The 22,636-nt window shown below is 48.9% G+C and overlaps 1 protein-coding gene across 1 annotated transcript in view; it reads right to left on the bottom strand.

Moving 5' to 3' along the window:
• The window catches only part of PITRM1 (pitrilysin metallopeptidase 1), a 189,158-nt gene that overhangs the window by 124,943 nt on the left and 41,579 nt on the right, over positions 1 to 22,636 (bottom strand). The window lies entirely within an intron of this gene.

Here is a 22,636-nt window from a genome sequence, read left to right as displayed (position 1 = left end):
GTAAAAGACCAAGTAGGGACTTTTACATGATAAGGCTCCCAATTCTGAAACATACCTAGCAGAAGCCAGGGCCAGTAACATCACAGTCTTCCACGGGACGTACTTGTCTTCTACCGTCGTCAGAGGTTCAAACCCCTTGCAAGAAGGTCTGAACCTATGGCAACACTGTCGTCAACTTCGTCTGAAAGAAAATGGAGATAGCTGAAATCTGGACCTTAATGGAACCCAGACGTAAGCCCTTCATCCACACCAGCCTGCAGGAAAGGTAAGAAACGTCCCAAGTGAAACTCTGCAGCTGGATAAGTACGTTCCTTGCACTAAGAGACATATCTTCTCCAGATAGGACGATAGTGCTTTGACGTCACAGGCTTCCTGGCCTGAACCATTGTAGCAATAACTTTTTTAGAAAGGCCTTTGTGAGCTAGGATGTTCCGCTCAACCTGCATGCCGTCAAACGAAGTCACCGTAAGTCCGGGTAGACGAGCGGTCCTTGTTGAAGAAGATCTCTTCTCATTGGCTGAGACCAAGGGTGTGTGATGGACAAGTCCAGAAGATCCGCGTACCACGCCCTCCGAGGTCACTCCGGGGCAATCAGAATTGCCTGGACTCTGATTGCCGATTGGCTTTAGCACCCTTGGGAGCAATGGAATCGAAGGAAGCAGGTAGACCAGCCGGTAAAGCCAAGGCGACGTTAGTGCATCTACTGCCCTCGCCTGAGGGTCCCTGGTTCTTGAGCAATACCAGCGAAGCTTCTTGTTGAGTCAAGAAGCCATCATGTCTATCTGTGGGCAGCCCCACAGGTCGATGATCTGCTGAAACACCTGTTGGTGGAGACCCCACTCTCCCGGGTGGAGGTCATGATGACTCAGAAAGTCTGCTTCCCAGTTGTCCCCTCCTGGAATGAACATGGCTGAGATGGCCCTTGCGTTGTTCTCCACCCAGAGAAGGATTTTTGATACCTCTCGCATCGCCACTCTGCTTCTTGTTCCCCCTTGTCGGTTTATGTACGCCACAGCTGTGGCATTGTCCGACTGAGCCCGAATCACCTGATCCTTCAGGAGATAAGACGCCTGCAGAAGAGCATTGTACATTGCCCTGAGTTCCAGGATGTTTATCGGCAGAACTCCTATCTCGACCATATCGCCTGGTACTGGGCCCCTTGGGTCACAGACCCCCAACCCTGAAAGCTGGCATCCATTGTCAGAGTCCATGAGTGGATATTGAAACTCCTGCCCTCCACCAGGTGAGGAACCTGTAGCCACAATATTAGAGAAACCTGGGCTTTCGGAGAGAAGGTCACTTCCTGATCCTGACCATTTGTCCAGTAGATCCAGCTGAAATGGACGGGCATGGAATCTGCCGTATTGGATTGCCGCGTAAGCAGCCACCATCTTGCCCAGTAATCGAATGCAAAGATGTATGGATACCTTGCGAGGACTGAGCACCGAGAGAACCATAGCCTGGACGTTGGGTCGGTTCCAGGTGAGATTTCTGAAAACTTAGGTTCCACCCATGATCCGTAAGTAGGCGAGTCGTCAGATCGATGCTGTGCAGCAGGCACTCCTTGGACACAGCCTTTATGAGGAAATTGTCCAAGTAGGGGACTATGTTTACTCCCATCATGCGTAGTTGCAGCATCATCTCCGCCATGACTTTGGTGAAGACCCTCGGAGCTGTGGATAATCCAAATGGTAAGGCTTGAAACTGGAAATGGTCATCCAATATGGCGAACCTGAGGTAAGCCTGATGAGGGGGCCACATGGAACATGTAGGTAAGCATCCTTGACATACAGAGACACCAAGAATTCCCCCTCCTCCAAAGTGGGCACCACCACCCGCAGGGATTCCATCTTGAATTTGAACACCCGCAGATATGGGTTTAGAGACTTCAGGTTCAAGATGGGGCGCACCGAACCATCTGGATGGTAACGACAAAAAGACTGGAATAAAACCCTGTTGCGTAACGGAGGAGGTACTGGAACCACCACCCCTGTCTGCAAGAGTTTTTGAATAGCCTCTCGTAAGGTAACTTTTGCTGCGGGTAAAGCTGGTAAGCCCGACTTGTAAAATCTGTGAGGAGGGAGTGTTTGAAATTCCTGCTGGTATCCTTGGGAAATGAGGTCCCTCACCCAAGGATCCCAGCAGGATTCCACCCACAGGTAGGCGAGAACCTACCTGAAAGTCACATAGCTGCTGGGGCCCAACAGTCACGCGGAAGGCTTAGTGGCAGGGGATCCGGTGGTCTGGTCCAGGAAGACAGCATTTGCAGGTTTACAGGACTTACCACGAGATCCTCTGGGAGTGGTAGCCCCTGCCTCTGAACCTTGCCACACGAAAGGACTGCAAGGAGGGTCCGGTGTAAGAACGTCTACCAGGTGGTGCAGCCGACGGCAGATAGGTAGACTTACCCGCTGGGAGATCCATTTATTTAATTTGTCTCCAAACAAGGCATCACATGTAAAGGGAATATTTTCTACACCCTTTTTGGAATCAGCATCTGCCGACTACTGACTTAACCAGAGAGCTCTGCGCGTCGAAACAGCCCTAGCATTAGTGCGGTCATTAATCTTACACAACTCTTTAATGACCTCACTCATAAAATTTGCAGCATCCTGTATATGTTGCATCAGAGTAATGACCTCATCCCGAGGCAGAGAGTCTTTTTTTAGACGGCCTGTATACAGACATATCGACTGACATGGGGGGGGGAGGTTTCCCATACCTTCCTGTCCTCAGCTGGGAGGGGAGAATTACTTAAAAACCTCTGAGGAATTTTACATTTTTTTTTTATCAGGGTTTAACCATGCTTCCTTGGCCAGGGAGTTTAACTCTTTAGACACAGAAAAAGTTGCTGAGGTCTTTGGCCTAACATTAAAAATAAGAATTTACTTACCAATAATTCTATTTCTCGTAGTCCGTAGTGGATGCTGGGGACTCCGTCAGGACCATGGGGAATAGCGGGCTCCGCAGGAGACAGGGCACATCTAAAAAAGCTTTTAGGTCACATGGTGTGTACTGGCTCCTCCCCCTATGACCCTCCTCCAAGCCTCAGTTAGGTACTGTGCCCGGACGAGCGTACACAATAAGGAAGGATCTTGAATCCCGGGTAAGACTCATACCAGCCACACCAATCACACCGTACCACTTGTGATCTGAACCCAGTTAACAGTATGATAACAAAACGAAGTAGCCTCTGAAAAGATGGCTCACAACAAGAATAACCCGATTTTTGTAACAATAACTATGTACAAGCATTGCAGACAATCCGCACTTGGGATGGGCGCCCAGCATCCACTACGGACTACGAGAAATAGAATTATCGGTAAGTAAATTCTTATTTTCTCTAACGTCCTAGTGGATGCTGGGGACTCCGTCAGGACCATGGGGATTATACCAAAGCTCCCAAACGGGCGGGAGAGTGCGGATGACTCTGCAGCACCGAATGAGAGAACTCCAGGTCCTCCTTAGCCAGAGTATCAAATTTGTAAAATTTTACAAACGTGTTCTCCCCTGACCACGTAGCTGCTCGGCAAAGTTGTAATGCCGAGACCCCTCGGGCAGCCGCCCAAGATGCGCCCACTTTCCTAGTGGAGTGGGCCTTTACAGATTTAGGCTGTGGCACGCCTGCCACAGAATGTGCAAGTTGGATTGTGCTACAGATCCAACGTGCAATCGACTGTTTAGACGCAGGAGCACCCATCTTGTTGGGTGCATACAATATAAACAGCAAGTCAGACTTTCTGACTCCAGCCGTCCTAAACTATATATATATATATATATATATATATATATATATATATATATATATATATATATATATATATATATATATATATATATATATATATATATATATATATATATATATATATATATATATATATTTTAGGGTCCTGACAACGTCTATTAACCTGGAGTCCTCCAAGTCCCTAGAAGCCGCAGGCACCATAATAGGTTGTTTCAGGTGAAAAACCTGACACCCCCTTAGGAAGAAAACTGGAGACGAGTCCCAGTTCTGCCCTGTCCGAATGGAAATTTAAATATGGGCTTTTGTAAGACAAAGCCGCCCATTCTGACAATCACCTGGCCGAGGCCAGGACCAACAGCATGGTCACTGTCCATGTGAGATATTGGTCAACAGCATGTTCACTTTCCATGTGATATATTTCAAATCCACAGATTTGAGCGGTTCAAACCAATATGATTTTAAGGAATCCCAACACTATGTTGAGATCCCACGGTGCCACTAGAGGCACAAAAAGGGGTGTATATGCAATACTCCCTTGACAATCTGGACTTCAGGAACTGAAGTCAATTCTTTTCGGAAGAAATTCTACAGGGCCGAAACTTAAAACCTTAAAGAACCCCAATTTTAGGCTCAAAACACTCCTGTTTTCAGGAAGTGTAGAATTCGACCTAGTTGAATTTTCTTCGTGGGGCCTTCCTGGCCTCACCCACGCAACATATTTTCACCACATGTGGTGATGACGTTGTGCGGTCACCTCCTTCCTGGCTTTGACCAGGGTAGGTATGACCTCTTATGGAATGCCTTTTTCCTTCAGGATCCGGCATTCAACCGCCATGCCGTCAAACGCAGCCGCGGTAAGTCTTGGAATAGACATGGTACCTGCTGAAGCAAGTCCCTTCTTAGCTCCCCAGGCCCTTAGTCCTCTGTGAGCATCTCTTGAAGTTCCGGGTACCAAGTCCCTCTTGGCCAATCCGGAGTCACGAGTATAGTTCATACTCCTCTATGTCTTATAATTCTCAATACCTTGGTTATGAGAAGCAGAGGAGGGAACACATACACCGTCTGTTACACCCACGGTGTTACTAGGACATCCACAGCTATCGCCTGAAGGTCTCATGACCTGGCGCAATACCTGTCCCGTTTTTTGTTCGGGCGGGACGCCATCATTTCCACCTTTGGTCTTTGCCAATGGCTCACAATCATGCGGAAAAACTTCCCTATGAAGTTCCCACTCTCCCAGGTGGAGGTCATGCCTGCTGAGGAAGTCTGCTTCCCAGTCGTCCACTCCCGGAGAGAACACTGCTGACAGTGCTATCACATGATTTTCCGCCTAGCGAAAAATCCTTGCAGTTTTTTCACTGCCCTCCAGCTTCTTGTGTCGCCCTTTCTGTTTACGTGGGCGACTGCCGTGATGTTATCCCACTGGATCAATACCGGCTGACCTTGAAGCAGAGGTCTTGCTAGGTTTAGAGCCTTATAATTTTGCTCTTAGCTCCATCTATGTGGAGAGAATTCTCCAGACTTGATCACACTTTCCTGGAAATTTTTTCCCTGTGTGACTGCTCCCCAGCCTCTCAGGCTGGCCTCCGTGGTCACCAGCATCCAATCCTGAATGCTGAATCTGTGGCCCTCTAGAAGATGAGCACTCTGTAATCACCACAGGAGAGACACCCTTGTCCTTGGATATAGGGTTATCCGCTGATGCATCTGAAGATGCGATCCGGACCATTTGTCCAGCAGATCCCACTGAAGAGTTCTTGCGTGAAATCTGCCGAATGGAATTGCTTCGTCATAAGCCACCATTTTTACCAGGACTCTTGTGCAATGATGCACTGACACTTTTCCTGGTTTTAGGAGGATCCCGATTAGCTCGGATAACTCCCTGGCTTTCTCCTCTGGGAGAAACACCTTTTTCTGGACTGTGTCCAGAATCATCCCTAGGAACAGTAGACGTGTCCTCGGAAAAGCTACGATTTTGGAATATTTAGAATCCACTCGTGCTGTCGTAGAACTATTAAAGATAGTGCTACTCCGACCTCCAACTGTTCTCTGGACCTTGCCCTTATCAGGAAAGCGTCCAAGTTTCTTTTAAGAAGAATCATCATTTCGGCCATTACCTTGGTAAAGACCCGGGGCGCCGTGGACAATCCAAACGGCAGCGTCTGAACTGATAGTGACAGTTCTGTACCACGAACCTGAAGTACCCTTGGTGAGAAGGGCAAATTTGGACATGTAGGTAAATGTCCCTGATATCCAGTGACACCATCTCGTCCCCTTCTTCCTGGTTCGCTATCACTGCTCTGAGTGACTCCATCTTGATTTGAACGCTTGTATGTAAGTGTTCAAATATTTCAGATCTCACCGAGCCGTTTGGCTTCAGTACCACAATATAGTGTGGAATAATACCCCCTCCCTTGTTGTAGGAGGGGTACTTTGATTATCACCTGCTGGGAATACAGCCTGTGAATTGTTTCCAATACTGCCTCCCTGTCGGAGGTAGACGTTGGTAAAACAGACTTCCGGAACTTGTGAGGAGGAGACGTCTCGAATTTCCAATGTACACCTGGGATACTACATGTAGGATCCAGGAGTCCCCTTGCGAGTGAGCCCACTGCGTGCTGAAACTCTTGAGATGACCCCCTACCGCACCTGAGTCCGCTTGTACTGCCCCAGCGTCATGCTGCGGACTTGGCAGAAGCTGTGAAGGGCTTCTGTTCCTGGGAATGGGCTGCTTGCTGCAGTCTTCTTCCCGTTCCTCTACCCCTGGGCAGATATGACTGGCCTTTGCCCGCCTGCCCGTATGGGGACGAAAGGACTGAGACTGAAAAGACTGTGTCCTTTTCTGCTGAGATGTGACTCGGGGAACAAAAGGTGGATTTTTCAGCTGTTGCCATGGCCACCAGGTCCGATGGACCGCCCCTTTATACGGCAATACTTCCATGTGCCGTCTGGAATCTGCCTCACCTGACCACTGTCGTGTCTTCGTCTGGCAGATATGGACATCACATTTACTCTTGATGCCAGAATGCAAATATCCCTCTGCGCATCACGCATATATAGAAATGCATCCTTAAAATGCTCTATAGACAATAAAATCTTGTCCCTGTCAAGGGTATCAAAATTTTCAGTCAGGAAATCCGACCAAGCCCCCTCAGCGCTGCACATCCAGTCTGAGGCGATTGCTGGTCGTAGTATAACACCAGTATGTGTGTATATACTTCTTAGGCTATTTTTCAGCTTCCTATCAGCTGGCTCCTTGAGGGCGGCCGTATCTGGAGACGGTAACGCCACTTGTTTTTATAAGCGTGTGAGCGCCTTATCCACCCTAAGGTGTGTTTCCCAACTCGCCCTTACTTCTGGCGGGAAAGGGTATACCGCCCATAACTTTCTATCGGAGGAAACCCACGTATCATCACACACTTCATTTAATTTATCTGATTCAGGCAAAACTACAAGTAGTTTACTTGTAGTATCAGAAATATGTAACACCTCCTTCATGCCCTTAACATGTAACGTGTGGCCCTAAAGGAAAATACGTTTGTTTCTTCACCGTCGACACTGGAGTCAGTGTCCGTGAGGTAAATGGGCGTTTTTACAAGCCCCTGACGGTGTCTGAGACGCCTGGACAGGTACTAATTTGTTTGCCGGTCGTCTCATGTCGTCAACCGGCTCGCAGCGTGTTGACATGATCACGTACTTCCACAAGTAAGCCATCCATTCCGGTGTCGACTCCCTAGAGAGTGACATCACCATTACAGGCAATTTGCTCCGCCTCCTCACCAACATTTTCCTCATACATGTCGACACACACGTACCGACATACAGCACCCACACAGGGAATGCTCTGATAGAGGACAGGACCCACTAGCCCTTTGGGGAGACAGAGGGAGAGTTTGCCAGCACACACCAAAATGCTATAATTAAACAGGGACAACCTTTATAAAAGTGTTCCTCCCTTATAGCATTTAATATATATTTATATCGCCAAATCAGTGCCCCCCCTCTCTGTTTTAACCCTGTTTCTGTAGTGCAGTGCAGGGGAGAGCATGGGAGCCTTCCCCTCAGCCTTTCTGTGAGGGAAAATGGCGCTGTGTGCTGAGGAGAATAAGCTCCGCCCCCTTTTCGGCGGGCTTTTTCTCCCGGTTTTTAAGAACTGGCCTGGGTTAAAATACATACATATAGCCTTAATGGCTATATGTGATGTATTTATTTTGCCAATAAGGTACTTATATTGCTGCCCAGGGCGCCCCCAGCAGCGCCCTGCACCCTCCGTGACTAGGTCAGTGAGCCGTGTGACAACAATGGCGCACAGCTGCAGTGCTGTGCGCTACCTTCATGAAGACTGTGAAGTCTTCTGCCGCCTGTTTCCGGACCTCCGTTCTGCCGTCTTCTTCAGCGTCTGTAAGGGGGATCGGCGGCGCGGCTCCGGGACGAACCCCAGGCTGACCTGTGTTCCGACTCCCTCTGGAGCTCAGTGTCCAGTAGCCTAAGATCCCAATCCATCCTGCACGCAGGTGAGTTGGAGATCTCTCCCCTAAGTCCCTCGTTGCAGTGATCCTGTTGCCAGCAGGAATCACTGAATGAAACCTAAAAAAAAAAACTTTTCTAAACAGCTCTTTAAGAGAGCCACCTAGATTGCACCCTTCTCGGACGGGCACAAAAACCTAACTGAGGCTTGGAGGAGGGTCATAGGGGGAGGAGCCAGTACACACCATGTGACCTAAAAGCTTTTTTAGATGTGCCCTGTCTCCTGCGGAGCCCGCTATTCCCCATGGTCCTGACGGAGTCCCCAGCATCCACTAGGACGTTAGAGAAATACAATTCCTCATCTGGCTCTGACTCTCTCACAGCAAAGACAGAAAGCTGTCCTCATCCATATCATCACCATCTACATCAGGCTGATCAGACTGGAGCACCTGTGGCAGTGAGCGTTTATGTGAAACCACTAGAGGGGGCAGAGAAGCCTTCTTGGTATCTGCTGCATTGGCCACACAATCAAAAGGGTGTTTTAACACCTGTCTCTTTTCTAGGTGCAGCTTATTCTGAATTAACATTCTGAATCATGCTTTTAAAACTCTCACTAAAACGAAAAGTATCCCAGTCGGGTGCCTGTGAACTGTGACCTTGTGGAGATAAGAAACATTGTTTACACATGAATGACCCTGCTGAAGACGGGGTTGAGTTACAAGCAGCACACATTACCATGTCCACAGACATCTTACACAACTGTAAAAACAGCACATCCCACTGACCAACACCTCCACACAGTCCCTAGAGAGCACCTGGAGTGACACTGAGGAGCGGACACCAGCACACAGAAACACAGCAGTACAATGTGCAACTAAGTGTATGACCCGACAGTAGTGCAGAAGTGCTACCGCTGGCGTGCTCCTCCCTTTCTATGACCCCCTGGTACCAGCACAGAGTCCTGTAGCAGCGTGGGTCTCTGCAGGACCGCAGTGTAACACTCACCGCACCTTGTACTTCGGCATCTGTCAGAGGGTGGCGGCTAGCTGCTGGTGTGGGCATTACCTTCTCTCTTTTAACTTATCCCTCTTTCCCTCTCCACCTCTGAATCCTAAAAGGCTACAATTACTAAGTGTAACACCATATCCTTATCCTTCCTGCTCTACTCACTTCTGTCTATTCTCTCTCTCCTGCCCTGAACAAGCCACTTCCTTATACAATGCCTACTTTACTTCTGGCCTTGAGTCTGTAGTTCCAACGATCAGTACCCACTCTTGCAGATCCACACCTCAACACTGGCTTTCCAAATGCAACAGTAGAGGAAATCATGCTCTAGAGAACACTTCTTCCATCTCAAACGTACGATCTCATCTTCCAGGGCTGTCTTCTCCCTGGTCATTTTTCGAGACTCTCGTCTCCTACCAGTCTTCCAACCCCTGTTGTATCTTCACCACTTTCAACTTTCTCCACTGCCCCCCCACCTAGCCTCCCTCCTCACTCTCTGCCACTTGACTTTGCCACCCACTTCACATCTAAAGTTGACTCGATACGTCAGGACATCACATTCCACCAAGCCCTCAGCACCCTACCCCTCCCCATCCATCTTACCAACTCTGACTTTTTTCCCCTGTATCTGCAGATTAAGTCAATCCCCTCCCACCTCCTCCGCTACCTCTCTCCTTCTGCCTGCCACCTCTTCAATCTCTGACTCTTATTAAGCACGATCTTCTCTGCATTCAAGCATGCCCTGGTCTCCACCAATATTAAAAAACATACCCCTGATCTTAACACTTCTCCAACTAACAACCCATCCCTTTTGCCTACAAACTCCTTGAGCATATTGTCTACAACCACCTTACTGCCTACCTTTCATTACACTCACTGCTTGACCCATTCCAGTCTGGCTTCCGTCCTCTCCACTCCACTGAAACTGCCCTCACAAAAGTCCTTGCTGCCAAATTCAAAGCCACTACACTGCTCATTCTGCCTTGAACGGTGGACCACCCTCTCCTCCTGCAATTACTTCACTCCCTTGTCTACACGATACCTGCTCTCTCCTAGCGGTCCTCTTACCTCTCTGACCATTCCTTCTATGTCTGCTCTCATGACTCCCCCCCCCCCCCCCCCCCCCCCCCCCCCCCCCCCCCCCCCCCCCCCCCCCCCCACTTCCATTTTACAGTTGGTGTCCCCCCAAGGTTCTCCGGCCGGCTCATCTTATTCTCCAAACGTACTACATCTGCCTCCCCTTTCCCTTCAGAACCCAGTTCAAGCTTCTCACAGTCACTGACATATCTCTCATCCAATCATCTCCCAATACTAACCTTATCTCCCTTCAAACTCCCACCTGCCCTCTTCGCTCCACAACTAAATGCTACCTCGCCTGCCAACTGATTACTTCCTCCCACTTCCAAGATTTTGCACGTGCATCTCCCTATCTCTGGAATCTCCATCTCCTTATCAGACTCTTTTTACAAAGCTTTTCATGGGTTCTCAAGAACTACTTATTCATCGAAGCCATCCAGCCCATGCTCACCTTCTACCAAATTTGTGTCACCCCTGTCTGCCCTTCCCTTTAGAATGTAAGCTCTCACGAGCAGGGCCCTCTTCCCTCATGTCCGTTTCCTTCCCTTACTTCTACTATCATCTACTTGTCCTGCAAGGTAGTGTACTGTAAGTCACTGTTTTATTGTTTTGCTTTATATGTTTACGTACTTTATAAAGGCACCGCAGAAACCTTGTGGAACCATATAAATAAACTATTCTGATACTTAAACAAGAAAAAGGGGGGGGAAAAACTACCTAGAAAAACATGCCTTACTTTAAGGCAGCAAAATAAAGAATTGAGGCCCAGTAGAAGTAGGATGGGTTAAAGGGGGAAGGGGCGCAGTCATATTAGTTAAGCTTTTAGTGTCTACCTCTGTGCCAGCCCCTCTTACTTACAGTATGCAGTGTCCCACAGACTGGATAGTTGAAGAAATAAGACAGAAAACGCAATTAAATGAAAGGCATAAAAAGCCACACAAAGAAAATATGCACTATAGTAAAAATAAGAATTTACTTACCGATAATTCTATTTCTCGTAGTCCGTAGTGGATGCTGGGAACTCCGTAAGGACCATGGGGGATTAGCGGCTCCGCAGGAGTCTGGGCACAAAAGTAAAGCTTTAGGACTACCTGGTGTGCACTGGCTCCTCCCCCTATGACCCTCCTCCAAGCCTCAGTTAGGATACTGTGCCCGGACGAGCGTACACAATAAGGAAGGATTTTGAATCCAGGGTAAGACTCATACCAGCCACACCAATCACACCGTACAACTTGTGATCTGAACCCAGTTAACAGCATGATAACAGAGGAGCCTCTGGAAAGATGGCTCACAACAACAATAACCCGATTTAGTTAACAATAACTACGTACAAGTATTGCAGACAATCCGCACTTGGGATGGGCGCCCAGCATCCACTACGGACTACGAGAAATAGAATTATCGGTAAGTAAATTCTTATTTTCTCTGACGTCCTAGTGGATGCTGGGAACTCCGTAAGGACCATGGGGATTATACCAAAAGCTCCCAAACGGGCGGGAGAGTGCGGATGACTCTGCAGCACCGAATGAGAGAACTCCAGGTCCTCCTCAGCCAGGGTATCAAATTTGTAGAATTTAGCAAACGTGTTTGCCCCTGACCAAGTAGCTGCTCGGCAAAGTTGTAAAGCCGAGACCCCTCGGGCAGCCGCCCAAGATGAGCCCACCTTCCTTGTGGAATGGGCTTTTACAGATTTTGGCTGTGGCAGGCCTGCCACAGAATGTGCAAGCTGAATTGTACTACAAATCCAACGAGCAATGGTCTGCTTAGAAGCAGGAGCACCCAGCTTGTTGGGTGCATACAGGATAAACAGGGAGTCAGATTTTCTGACTCCAGCCGTCCTGGAAACATATTTTCAGGGCCCTGACAACGTCCAGCAACTTGGAGTCCTCCAAGTCCCTAGTAGCCGCAGGCACCACAATAGGCTGGTTCAGGTGAAACGCTGACACCACCTTAGGGAGAAACTGAGGACGAGTCCTCAATTCCGCCCTGTCCGAATGGAAAATCAGATAAGGGCTTTTACAGGATAAAGCCGCCAATTCTGACACGCGCCTGGCCGAAGCCAGTGCCAACAGCATGACCACTTTCCACGTGAGATATTTTAAATCCACAGATTTAAGTGGTTCAAACCAATGTGATTTGAGGAATCCCAAAACTACATTGAGATCCCAAGGTGCCACTGGAGGCACAAAAGGAGGCTGTATATGCGGCACCCCCTTGACAAACGTCTGAACTTCCGGAACTGAAGCCAGTTCTTTCTGGAAGAAAATCGACAGGGCCGAAATTTGAACCTTAATGGACCCCAATTTTAGGCCCATAGACACTCCTGTTTGCAGGAAATGCAGGAATCGCCCCAGTTGAAATTCCTCCGTTGGGGCCTTCCTGGCCTCGCACCACGCAACATATTTTCGCCAAATGCGGTGATAATGTTTTGCGGTCACATCCTTCCTGGCCTTGATCAGGGTAGGGATGACTTCCTCCGGAATGCCTTTTTCCTTCAGGATCCGGCGTTCAACCGCCATGCCGTCAAACGCAGCCGCGGTAAGTCTTGGAACAGACAGGGTCCTTGCTGGAGCAGGTCCCTTCTTAGAGGTAGAGGCCACGGGTCCTCTGTGAGCATCTCTTGAAGTTCCGGGTACCAAGTCCTTCTTGGCCAATCCGGAGCCACGAGTATAGTTCTTACTCCTCTCAGTCTTATAATTCTCAGTACCTTGGGTATGAGAGGCAGAGGAGGGAACACATACACTGACTGGTACACCCACGGTGTTACCAGAGCGTCCACAGCTATTGCCTGAGGGTCCCTTGACCTGGCGCAATACCTGTCCAGTTTTTTGTTGAGGCGGGACGCCATCATGTCCACCTTTGGTTTTTCCCAACGGTTTACAATCATGTGGAAGACTTCTGGGTGAAGTCCCCACTCTCCCGGGTGGAGGTCGTGCCTGCTGAGGAAGTCTGATTCCCAGTTGTCCACTCCCGGAATGAATACTGCTGACAGTGCTATCACATGATTTTCCGCCCAGCGAAGAATCCTTGCAGCTTCTGCCATTGCCCTCCTGCTTCTTGTGCCGCCCTGTCTGTTTACGTGGGCGACTGCCGTGATGTTGTCCGACTGAATCAGCACCGGCTGACCCTGAAGCAGAGGTCTTGCTTGGCTTAGAGCATTGTAAATGGCCCTTAACTCCAGGATATTTATGTGAAGTGATGTCTCCAGGCTTGACCACAAGCCCTGGAAATTTCTTCCCTGTGTGACTGCTCCCCAGCCTCGCAGGCTGGCATCTGTGGTCACCAGGACCCAGTCCTGAATGCCGAATCTGCGGCCCTCTAGAAGATGAGCACTCTGCAACCACCACAGGAGAGACACCCTTGTCTTTGGTGACAGGGTTATCCGCTGATGCATCTGAAGATGCGATCCGGACCATTTGTCCAGCAGGTCCCACTGGAAAGTTCTTGCGTGGAATCTGCCGAATGGGATTGCTTCGTAGGAAGCCACCATTTTTTCCAGGACCCTTGTGCATTGATGCACTGACACTTGGCCTGGTTTTAGGAGGTTTCTGACTAGCTCGGATAACTCCCTGGCTTTCTCCTCCCGGAGAAACACCTTTTTCTGGACTGTGTCCAGGATCATCCCTAGGAATAGAAGACGTGTCGTCGGGATCAGCTGCGATTTTGGAATATTGAGAATCCAACCGTGCTGCCGCAACACTACTTGAGATAGTGCTACACCGACTACCAACTGTTCCCTGGATCTTGCCCTTATCAGGAGATCGTCCAAGTAAGGGATAATTAAAACTCCCTTCCTTCGGAGGAGTATCATCATTTCGGCCATTACTTTGGTAAAGACCCGGGGTGCCGTGGACAATCCAAACGGCAGCGTCTGAAACTGATAGTGACAGTTCTGTACCACAAACCTGAGGTACCCTTGGTGAGAAGGGTAAATTGGGACATGGAGGTAAGCATCCTTGATGTCCAGAGACACCATATAATCCCCTTCTTCCAGGTTCGCAATCACTGCTCTGAGTGACTCCATCTTGAATCTGAACCTCTGTATGTAAGTGTTCAAGGCTTTCAGATTTAAAATAGGTCTCACCGAGCCGTCCGGCTTCGGTACCACAAACAGCGTGGAATAATACCCCTTTCCCTGTTGCAGGAGGGGTACCTTGATTATCACCTGCTGGGAATACAGCTTGTGAATGGCTTCCAATACCGCCTCCCTGTCGGAGGGAGACGTCGGTAAAGCAGACTTTAGGAAACGGCGAGGGGGAAACGTCTCGAATTCCAATTTGTACCCCTGAGATACCACCTGAAGGATCCAAGGGTCCACCTGTGAGTGAGCCCAATCCGACCAAGCCACCCCAGCACTGCACATCCAGGCTGAGGCGATTGCTGGTCGCAGTATAACACCCGTGTGAGTGTATATACATTTTAGGATATTCTCCTGCTTTCTGTCAGCAGGTTCCTTAAGGGCGGCCGTATCGGGAGACGGTAGTGCAACCTGTTTTGACAAGCGTGTGAGCGCTTTATCCACCTTAGGGGGTATTTCCCAACGTGCCCTATCCTCTGGCGGGACGGGGTATGATGCCAATAACCTTTTAGGAATGATCAGTTTTTTAATCGGGGGAAACCCACGCTTCATCACACACTTCATTTAATTCCTCAGATGCAGGAAAAACTACAGGCAGTTTTTTCTCACCAAACATAATACCCTTTTTAGTGGTACTTGTATTATCAGAAATATGTAAAACATTTTTCATTGCCTCAATCATGTAACGTGTGGCCCTACTGGAAGTCACATTCGTCTCTTCATCGTCGACACTGGAGTCAGTATCCGTGTCGGCGTCTGTATCTGCCATCTGAGGTAACGGGCGTTTTAGAGCCCCTGATGGCCTTTGAGACGCCTGGACAGGCACAAGCTGAGTAGCCGGCTGTCTCATGTCATCAACCGTCTTTTGTAAAGAGCTGACACTGTCACGTAATTCCTTCCATAAGCCCATCCACTCAGGTGTCGACTCCCTAGGGGGTGACATCTCTAATACAGGCAATTGCTCCGCCTCCACATCATTTTCCTCCTCATACATGTCGACACAATCGTACCGACACACTGCACACACACAGGGAATGCTCTGATAGAGGACAGGACCCCACTAGCCCTTTGGGGAGACAGAGGGAGAGTATGCCAGCACACACCAGAGCGCTATATATATATATACTAGGATAACCCTATAAAGAGTGTTTTTCCCTTATAGCTGCTGTTTTTATGATTACTGCGCCAAATTAGTGCCCCCCCCCCCCCCTCTTGTTTTACCCTTTTCTGTAGTGCAGGACTGCAGGGGAGAGTCAGGGAGACGTCCTTCCAGCGGAGCTGTGAGGGAAAATGGCGCCAGTGTGCTGAGGAGATAGGCTCCGCCCCCTTCTCGGCTGACTTTTCTCCCGCGTTTTGCTGTATTCTGGCAGGGGTTAAAATACATCCATATAGCCCTGGGGGTTATATGTGGTGTATTTTCGCCAGCCAAGGTGTTTTTATTGCTGCTCAGGGCGCCCCCCCCTAGCGCCCTGCACCCTCAGTGACCGGAGTGTGAAGTGTGCCTGAGGAGCAATGGCGCACAGCTGCAGTGCTGTGCGCTACCTTGTTGAAGACGGATGTCTTCTGCCGCCGATTTTCCGGACCTCTTCTTGCTTCTGGCTCTGTAAGGGGGCCGGCGGCGCGGCTCTGGGACCGGACTCCGAGGCTGGGCCTGTGTTCGGTCCCTCTGGAGCTAATGGTGTCCAGTAGCCTAAGAAGCCCAAGCTGGCTGCAAGCAGGCAGGTTCGCTTCTTCCCCCCTTAGTCCCTCGATGCAGTGAGCCTGTTGCCAGCAGGTCTCACTGAAAATAAGAAACCTAAAACTAACTTTTTCTAAGAAGCTCAGGAGAGCCCCCTAGATTGCACCCTGCTCGGTCGGGCACAAAAATCTAACTGAGGCTTGGAGGAGGGTCATAGGGGGAGGAGCCAGTGCACACCAGGTAGTCCTAAAGCTTTACTTTTGTGCCCAGACTCCTGCGGAGCCGCTATTCCCCATGGTCCTTACGGAGTTCCCAGCATCCACTAGGACGTCAGAGAAAGTGCATTCACCGGTCAGTGCTGGAGCCTGCATTACTAAAGCTATGTGGCCTGCGGCGACATCTGTTATAGGTAGCAAATGGACCATGGTGCTGCTGTCTTCAGGAGATGCTGCTTCAACCACAGGGGAGGCTGCTAGGCAACAGGAAAACCCCAATCCCAGGTTTGTCCCCGCCAATGCGCAGATTGCCCCTCATGCACACCAGCATGTTTCTAAGACAGCTTGGTTATTGTAGTCTAGGAAGACCAAGCTAATTCTCCTCACTGCTGACCTCCACTAGGGGCACAGAACTGCTTTTTGACATCTCACCCTTACAGGCAGTGCAACAGAACCAGAAACCATCCTTTTGGATAATTTACATGATCTTATCCAGCTCCAAACCAAATGAGAAATCACACACAATAAGCAATGACTCCAAATTCACCTTAGAGAGACTAGCCAGCAGATACCATTGCAGCTGAAAATATGACATTTTAACAAACATTCTCAATATACAAGTAAGATTTTATGGCAAAATCCTGTATAATAAAATACTTTGTTACCTACATACAGATGTAGCCATGCTCATCTTTGCTACGATGCGGCATGCTGGGCTGCGACTATTCACAGCCGGCGATCACGCTATTAATTTCTAATGAAATTAATGGAGCAATCACCGGCTGCTATTAGTCACAGGCCAGCTCACCATGCAGTATGCTGTAATGCAGCATCGCAGCAAGATGAGCAAGGTTTCATCTGTATGCAAATTTAAATCTGTTCTAATCTTTTTAGTCATAACAGAGGCCACTTTACAAAACTGATAACACTCTTGGGTGTGCGGTTGTGCTCTGATAGATACATGCCTTGGGTGGTTGAGCGCACCAATGTGTGCGTATATTACAGCATTACTGCACATCCAAAGATGGATATATAAGCAGAGTGTTCAAAAAGTCCCTCTGCAGTGAGCGCTGTCAGATCTCCTCTGTACAATAAGTGTAACAGAGAGTCGAGAAACAGATTCAACAATATACTCAGGATTTATGTCCAGTGGTCAAGAACGATAAGGAGTTAAAAAGTATGAGACATATGGAAATTATGACCTGTTTTAAAAGAGGTAAAAACATTAGAGACTGGACGGTGCAGACCGATATAAAACAGGACATAGGAGGATGAATAGTAGAACAGGAGTAAACAGCCCAGGTTGTTATAAATGCACTGGGTGCACTACTTGTCAGCCCATGATAGCGAGTACGTTTTTCTTCCATCCACATACAGGAAAGCGCTATAAAATTAGACATGTGCTCACATGTTGTAGCTCATTTTAGTGTATTTGGTGAAGTGTCCTTGCGGTCTATGTTATGTGGGCAAGACTACGCGTACTTTTAAAGAGCGCATGGCCTTGCATACAACGGCAATAACAGCAGCCATAAATGGTAAGAAATCCAACCAACCATTAGCAAGACACTTCGCTGAATGCAAACATAATATGTCTAACTTTAGACACCTTATAATTGATTTGGAACTGGCAACCCTGCCGTGGAATAAGCATGCTGGATAGTGAGCCTGATCCATCGTGCGATAGACTGCTTTGTAGCAGGACACCCAATTTTATTGGGATCATAGAGAAGAAACAGCGAGCTGGATTTTCTGTGACGAGCTTTACATACACCTTCAAAGCCCTCCCAACATCCAAAGACTTTGAAGTAGCAGAGGTGTCCATCACAGCCGGAACCACAATAGGTTGGTTGATGTGAAAAGCGACCACCTTAGGAAGAAATTGCTGACGAGTTCTGAGTTCAGCTCTGTGTCCTCATGCAAAATTAAGTAGGGACTCTTGTGAGACAACGCCCCTAGCTCTGACACAAGTCTTGCTGAGGCCAAGGCCGACAGTGTGACGGTCTTTCACGTAAGGTATGTTACTTCAACCTTCTGTAATGGTTCAAACCAGTCCGAATGGAGGAACTGCAGCACCAAATTGAGATCCCAAGGTGCCGTGGGAGGTACAAAGGGAGGCTGGATGTGCAGAACCCCTTTCAAGAACGTCTGGCCCTCAGGGAGAGAAGCCAATTGTTCCTGAAAGAAAATAGACAAAGCTGAAATCTGGACTTTAATGGAGCCTAGGCGTAGGCCTACATCCACTCCTGACTGCAGAAAAAAACAGGAGACGTCCCAGATGAAATTCCACCACGGAATATGGTCTGCTCTCACACCAAGAGACATACTTCTTCCATATACGGTGGTAATGTTTAGATGTTACCCCTTTCCTGGCTTGGATCATAGTTGGGATGACCTCGTCAGGAATCCCTCTCCATGCCGTTAAACGTAGCCGCAGTAAGTTTTGATAGACTAACGGGCCCTGTTGCAGAAGATCCTTGAGCAGAGGTAGAGGCCCCGGATCTTCGAGGAGCATCTCCAGAAGGTCAGCGTGCCAGGCCCTTATTGGCCAGTCTGGAGCAATGATTATTGCTTGAACCTTTTCCCTTATTATATTTAGAATTCTTGGAATCAGAGGAAGTGGAGGAAGTGGAGGAAACACGTACACCATCTGGCAGACCCATTGAGTCGTCAGAGCATCTACCGCCACTGCCTGTGGGTCTTTCGACCTGGAACAATACCGCTTGACCATCATGTCGATTTGTGGATATCCCAAGCACCTAAACACTTCCGGGTGAAGGCTCCACTCCTCTGGGTGCAGGTCGTGTCTGCTGAGGAAGTCTGCTTCCCAGTTGTCTACTCCCGGAATGAAGACCGCCGACAAAACCACGGAGTAGAATTATTGACACTTCCGACATTGTTGCTCTGCTTTTCGTTCCGCGCAGTCGGTTTATGTACGCTACCGCCGTTACATTATCCGACTGGACTTGAATAGCCTGATTCCAAAGTAGAGATGAGACCTGCAGAAGGGCGTTGTAGATTGCCCTGAGTTCCAAGATGTTTTTTGGAAAGACGGCTTCCCGACTTGACCATCTACCTTGAAACTGCACCCCCTGGGTGACTGCTCCCCAACCTCTGAGGCTTGCATCTGTGGTTAACAGAATCCAATTCTGAATCCCGAACCTTCGACCCTCAACGAGGTCAGAAGTCTGTAGCCACCACAGAAGGGAGATTCTAGCTCTTGGCGACAGACAGATCCTCTGGTACATGTGAAGATGCGATCTGGACCATTTGTCCAACAGATCCAGCTGGAAGGGCCTCGCATGAAACCTTCCATACTGAAGTGCCTCGAAAGAGGCCACCATTTTCCCCAGAAGGCGAATAAGCAGATGCACAGAGATCCGGGTTGGCTTCAGGACAACCCAAACCATCGACTGAATTTCCATAGCCTTCTCCAAGGGAAGGAACACTCTCTGAGACTCCGTGTCCAGTAACATTCCCAGGAAGGAAAGCCTCTGCGTCCGTTCCAGGTGAGATTTTGTTAAGGTCAGAATCCACCCGTGATCAATGAGTAGTTTGCTTGAGAGGCCAATGCTGTCCAACAAGCGCTCCCTGAACGGTGCCTTTATCAGAAGATCGTGCATGTACGGAATTATGTTCACTCTCTGCCATCACCTTGGTGAACACTCTCGGTGCCGTGGAGAGTCATGCAATGCATAGCGTAGATAAGCCTGATGAGGCGGCCAGATTGGAATGTGAAGGTATGCATCCTTGATATCCTGAGACAATAAGAATTCCCCCTCCTCCAGACCCGAGATCACCACTCTCAGAGACTCCATCTTGAATTTGAATACTCGTAAGTACGGGTTCAACGACTTGAGGTTCAAAATCGGTTTTACCGAACCTTCCGGTACTACAAACAAGTTGGAATAATATCCCTTGTTTTGCAGATGAGGTGGAACTGCAACAATGACCTGAGTCTGTACCAGTTTTTGAGTGGCACCCTGTAAGGTTATACTTGCTTGCTGTGAAACTGGTAAGCCTAATTTGAAGAATCTGTGAGGTGGGAGCTCCTGGAACTCCAATCTGTAACCCTGGGAAATAAGATCTAGGACCCAGGGATCCTGGCATGATGTTGTCCAGATGTAACTGAAAAATCTTAGTCGAGCTCCCACCTGCCAGTCTTCCAGGCATCGCGGTCCACCGTCATGCTGAATGCTTTGAGGAAGCAGAGCTTGAGCTCTGTTCCTGTGAACCAGCAGTTGCTGGTTTTCGCGGTTTACCTCTAGCGCCTCTGGTGGCTGTAGAAGAACCTCCGAGTTTGCCCTTAAACTTGGCAGTCCAAAAGAACTGTAGATTAGGTCCTGAGTAGGTCCTGCCTGGCTGGGGGAGCTGCAGAAGGAAGATACGTGGACTTACACGCAGTAGCTTTAGAGATCCATTTGTCTAGTTCATCTCCAAATAAACCCTCTCCTGTGAAAGGTAGGCCATCCACGCGTTTTCTGGAGTCCGCGTCAGCAGTCCACTGGCGTAGCCATAAGCCTCTGCGTGCTGACACTGCCATAGCAGTGGTGCGTGCATTAAGCAAGCCTATTTCTTTTACGGCTTCCACCATAAAATTTGCAGAGTCCTGTATATGTTGCAGGAGTAAAATTATCTCTTCCTGAGACAAGGTACCTAACCCCTCAATTAGGTTACCAAACATTTTTTCGATGGCCTTAGCAATCCATCAGCATGCTATAGTGGGTCTCTGGGCCACCCCAGCAGCTGTATACAAAGATTTGAGTGTATTCTCAATTCTACGATCAGCCGTGTCTTATAGGGAGGCTGCACCCAGGACAGGCAATACAATTTTCCGTGACAGCCTGGATACTGATGCATCCACCATCGGTGGATATTACAATTTTTTCCTATCCTCAAGAGGAAAGGGAAAAGATGATATCAACCTTTTATGGATTTGGAATTTCCTATCAGCATTAACCCGAGGTTCCTCAAAATGGGGTATTTTGTTACGTTGACACAGGAAAAGTGGCTGAGGATTTCTTTTTTTATATTAAAATAAGATTTCTCAGTCTCCTCTGTAACATAATCAGGGATATGCAGAACTTCTCTGACAGCTTCAATGAGAGCCTCTATTCCCTGTGACAGAGTAGCCTCCCCTACCTCCGAGTCCACCTCGCCCTCCTCCATGTCTGACCCCTGATCATCAGTCAGACTGCAGGATATGGGCCAAAGGACGTTTTTGAGGACAAATGGCAGGGGACTGAGACGCTGGTTTGGGTACCGAGTCTCTGTTCATAAACTCAGTCATCGATTGTCTTAAGTATTGCGGGACAATTTAGTAGAAATATTGGAAATCTTTCCCCTAATGGAATCCAGCCAAGCTGACTCTGTCCCGCTAGCCTGGGATGGTGCTCTGCACGGAGTACACTGCAGTGAACCCCCTGGAAAAGAGGAACACTGTGCCTTACATGAAACACTCTTCATCTAACATACTGTGACACTGACAGCACACACACACACACACAGGAACAGGTTAAATGCACAATTAACCCACAAAGAGCCCTTCAAGAGTGCACATACTGCTAATGCCAAGCTTAGCCGGGTCGCAGACTAAGTACCCAGATTGAGGACTTACTACACTAGTAAGCGCTACCCCCCTGCTATGACCCCCTGGTACTGCTGAGGTAATCTGGAGTCTCTCCGGAGGAGCTGCGCGTCCCTGTCAGTCAGCGTCTGTGTCCACGGCAGAGGGAAAATCGCGCTGGTGAGCTGCTGGATCCGCTCATAATGAAGCCCCGCCCCTTCAATGGTGCGCGGTCTTCCCGTTTTTTCATACAGGCTGAGGTAATTTTAGTGCCTAAAATGGAGTCAGCCCCCTTTTAAGTCTGTAATGCCAGTTTGCTCCCTCAGAAGTGGTACGTCTGCACTGTGTACTTAGTCTGGAGATTCATCCGCCCCCTGTAGAAGCAGTGCGTCTCTGTACCCTCACGCCGACATAATGGCCGGCGACCCGGTAACCGGCTTAGTACTCACCACTCTTCTATCTTCTGGCTCTGTTAGGGGTGGCGGCGTGCTGCGGCAATGTACGCTCACCATGGTGGGGCTTGCGAATAGTTCCCTCAAGAGCTAGTGTCCTGTCAGCGGGGAACGGGACCATTAACCCTTCAAGAGGTTGGGCCGTTCCCCCACCTAAGTTCCACGAAGCAGGCAGGCTGGTGCCATCCAGACCTGCCTGAAAAAAAACATGAATGCAGAAAACTCTTCAGGAGCTTCCAGCAAACTGACCGGCTCCTCCGGGCACATTTATCTAAACTGAGTCTCGTAGGAGGGGCATAGAGGGAAGAGACAGCGCACACTATCAAATTCTTAAAGTGCTCAAGGCTCCTAGT

The sequence above is a fragment of the Pseudophryne corroboree genome, chromosome 5 (assembly GCF_028390025.1).
Source record: "Pseudophryne corroboree isolate aPseCor3 chromosome 5, aPseCor3.hap2, whole genome shotgun sequence".
Classification (NCBI taxonomy): domain Eukaryota; kingdom Metazoa; phylum Chordata; class Amphibia; order Anura; family Myobatrachidae; genus Pseudophryne; species Pseudophryne corroboree.
This window is presented reverse-complemented; position numbering and strand designations above follow the sequence as displayed.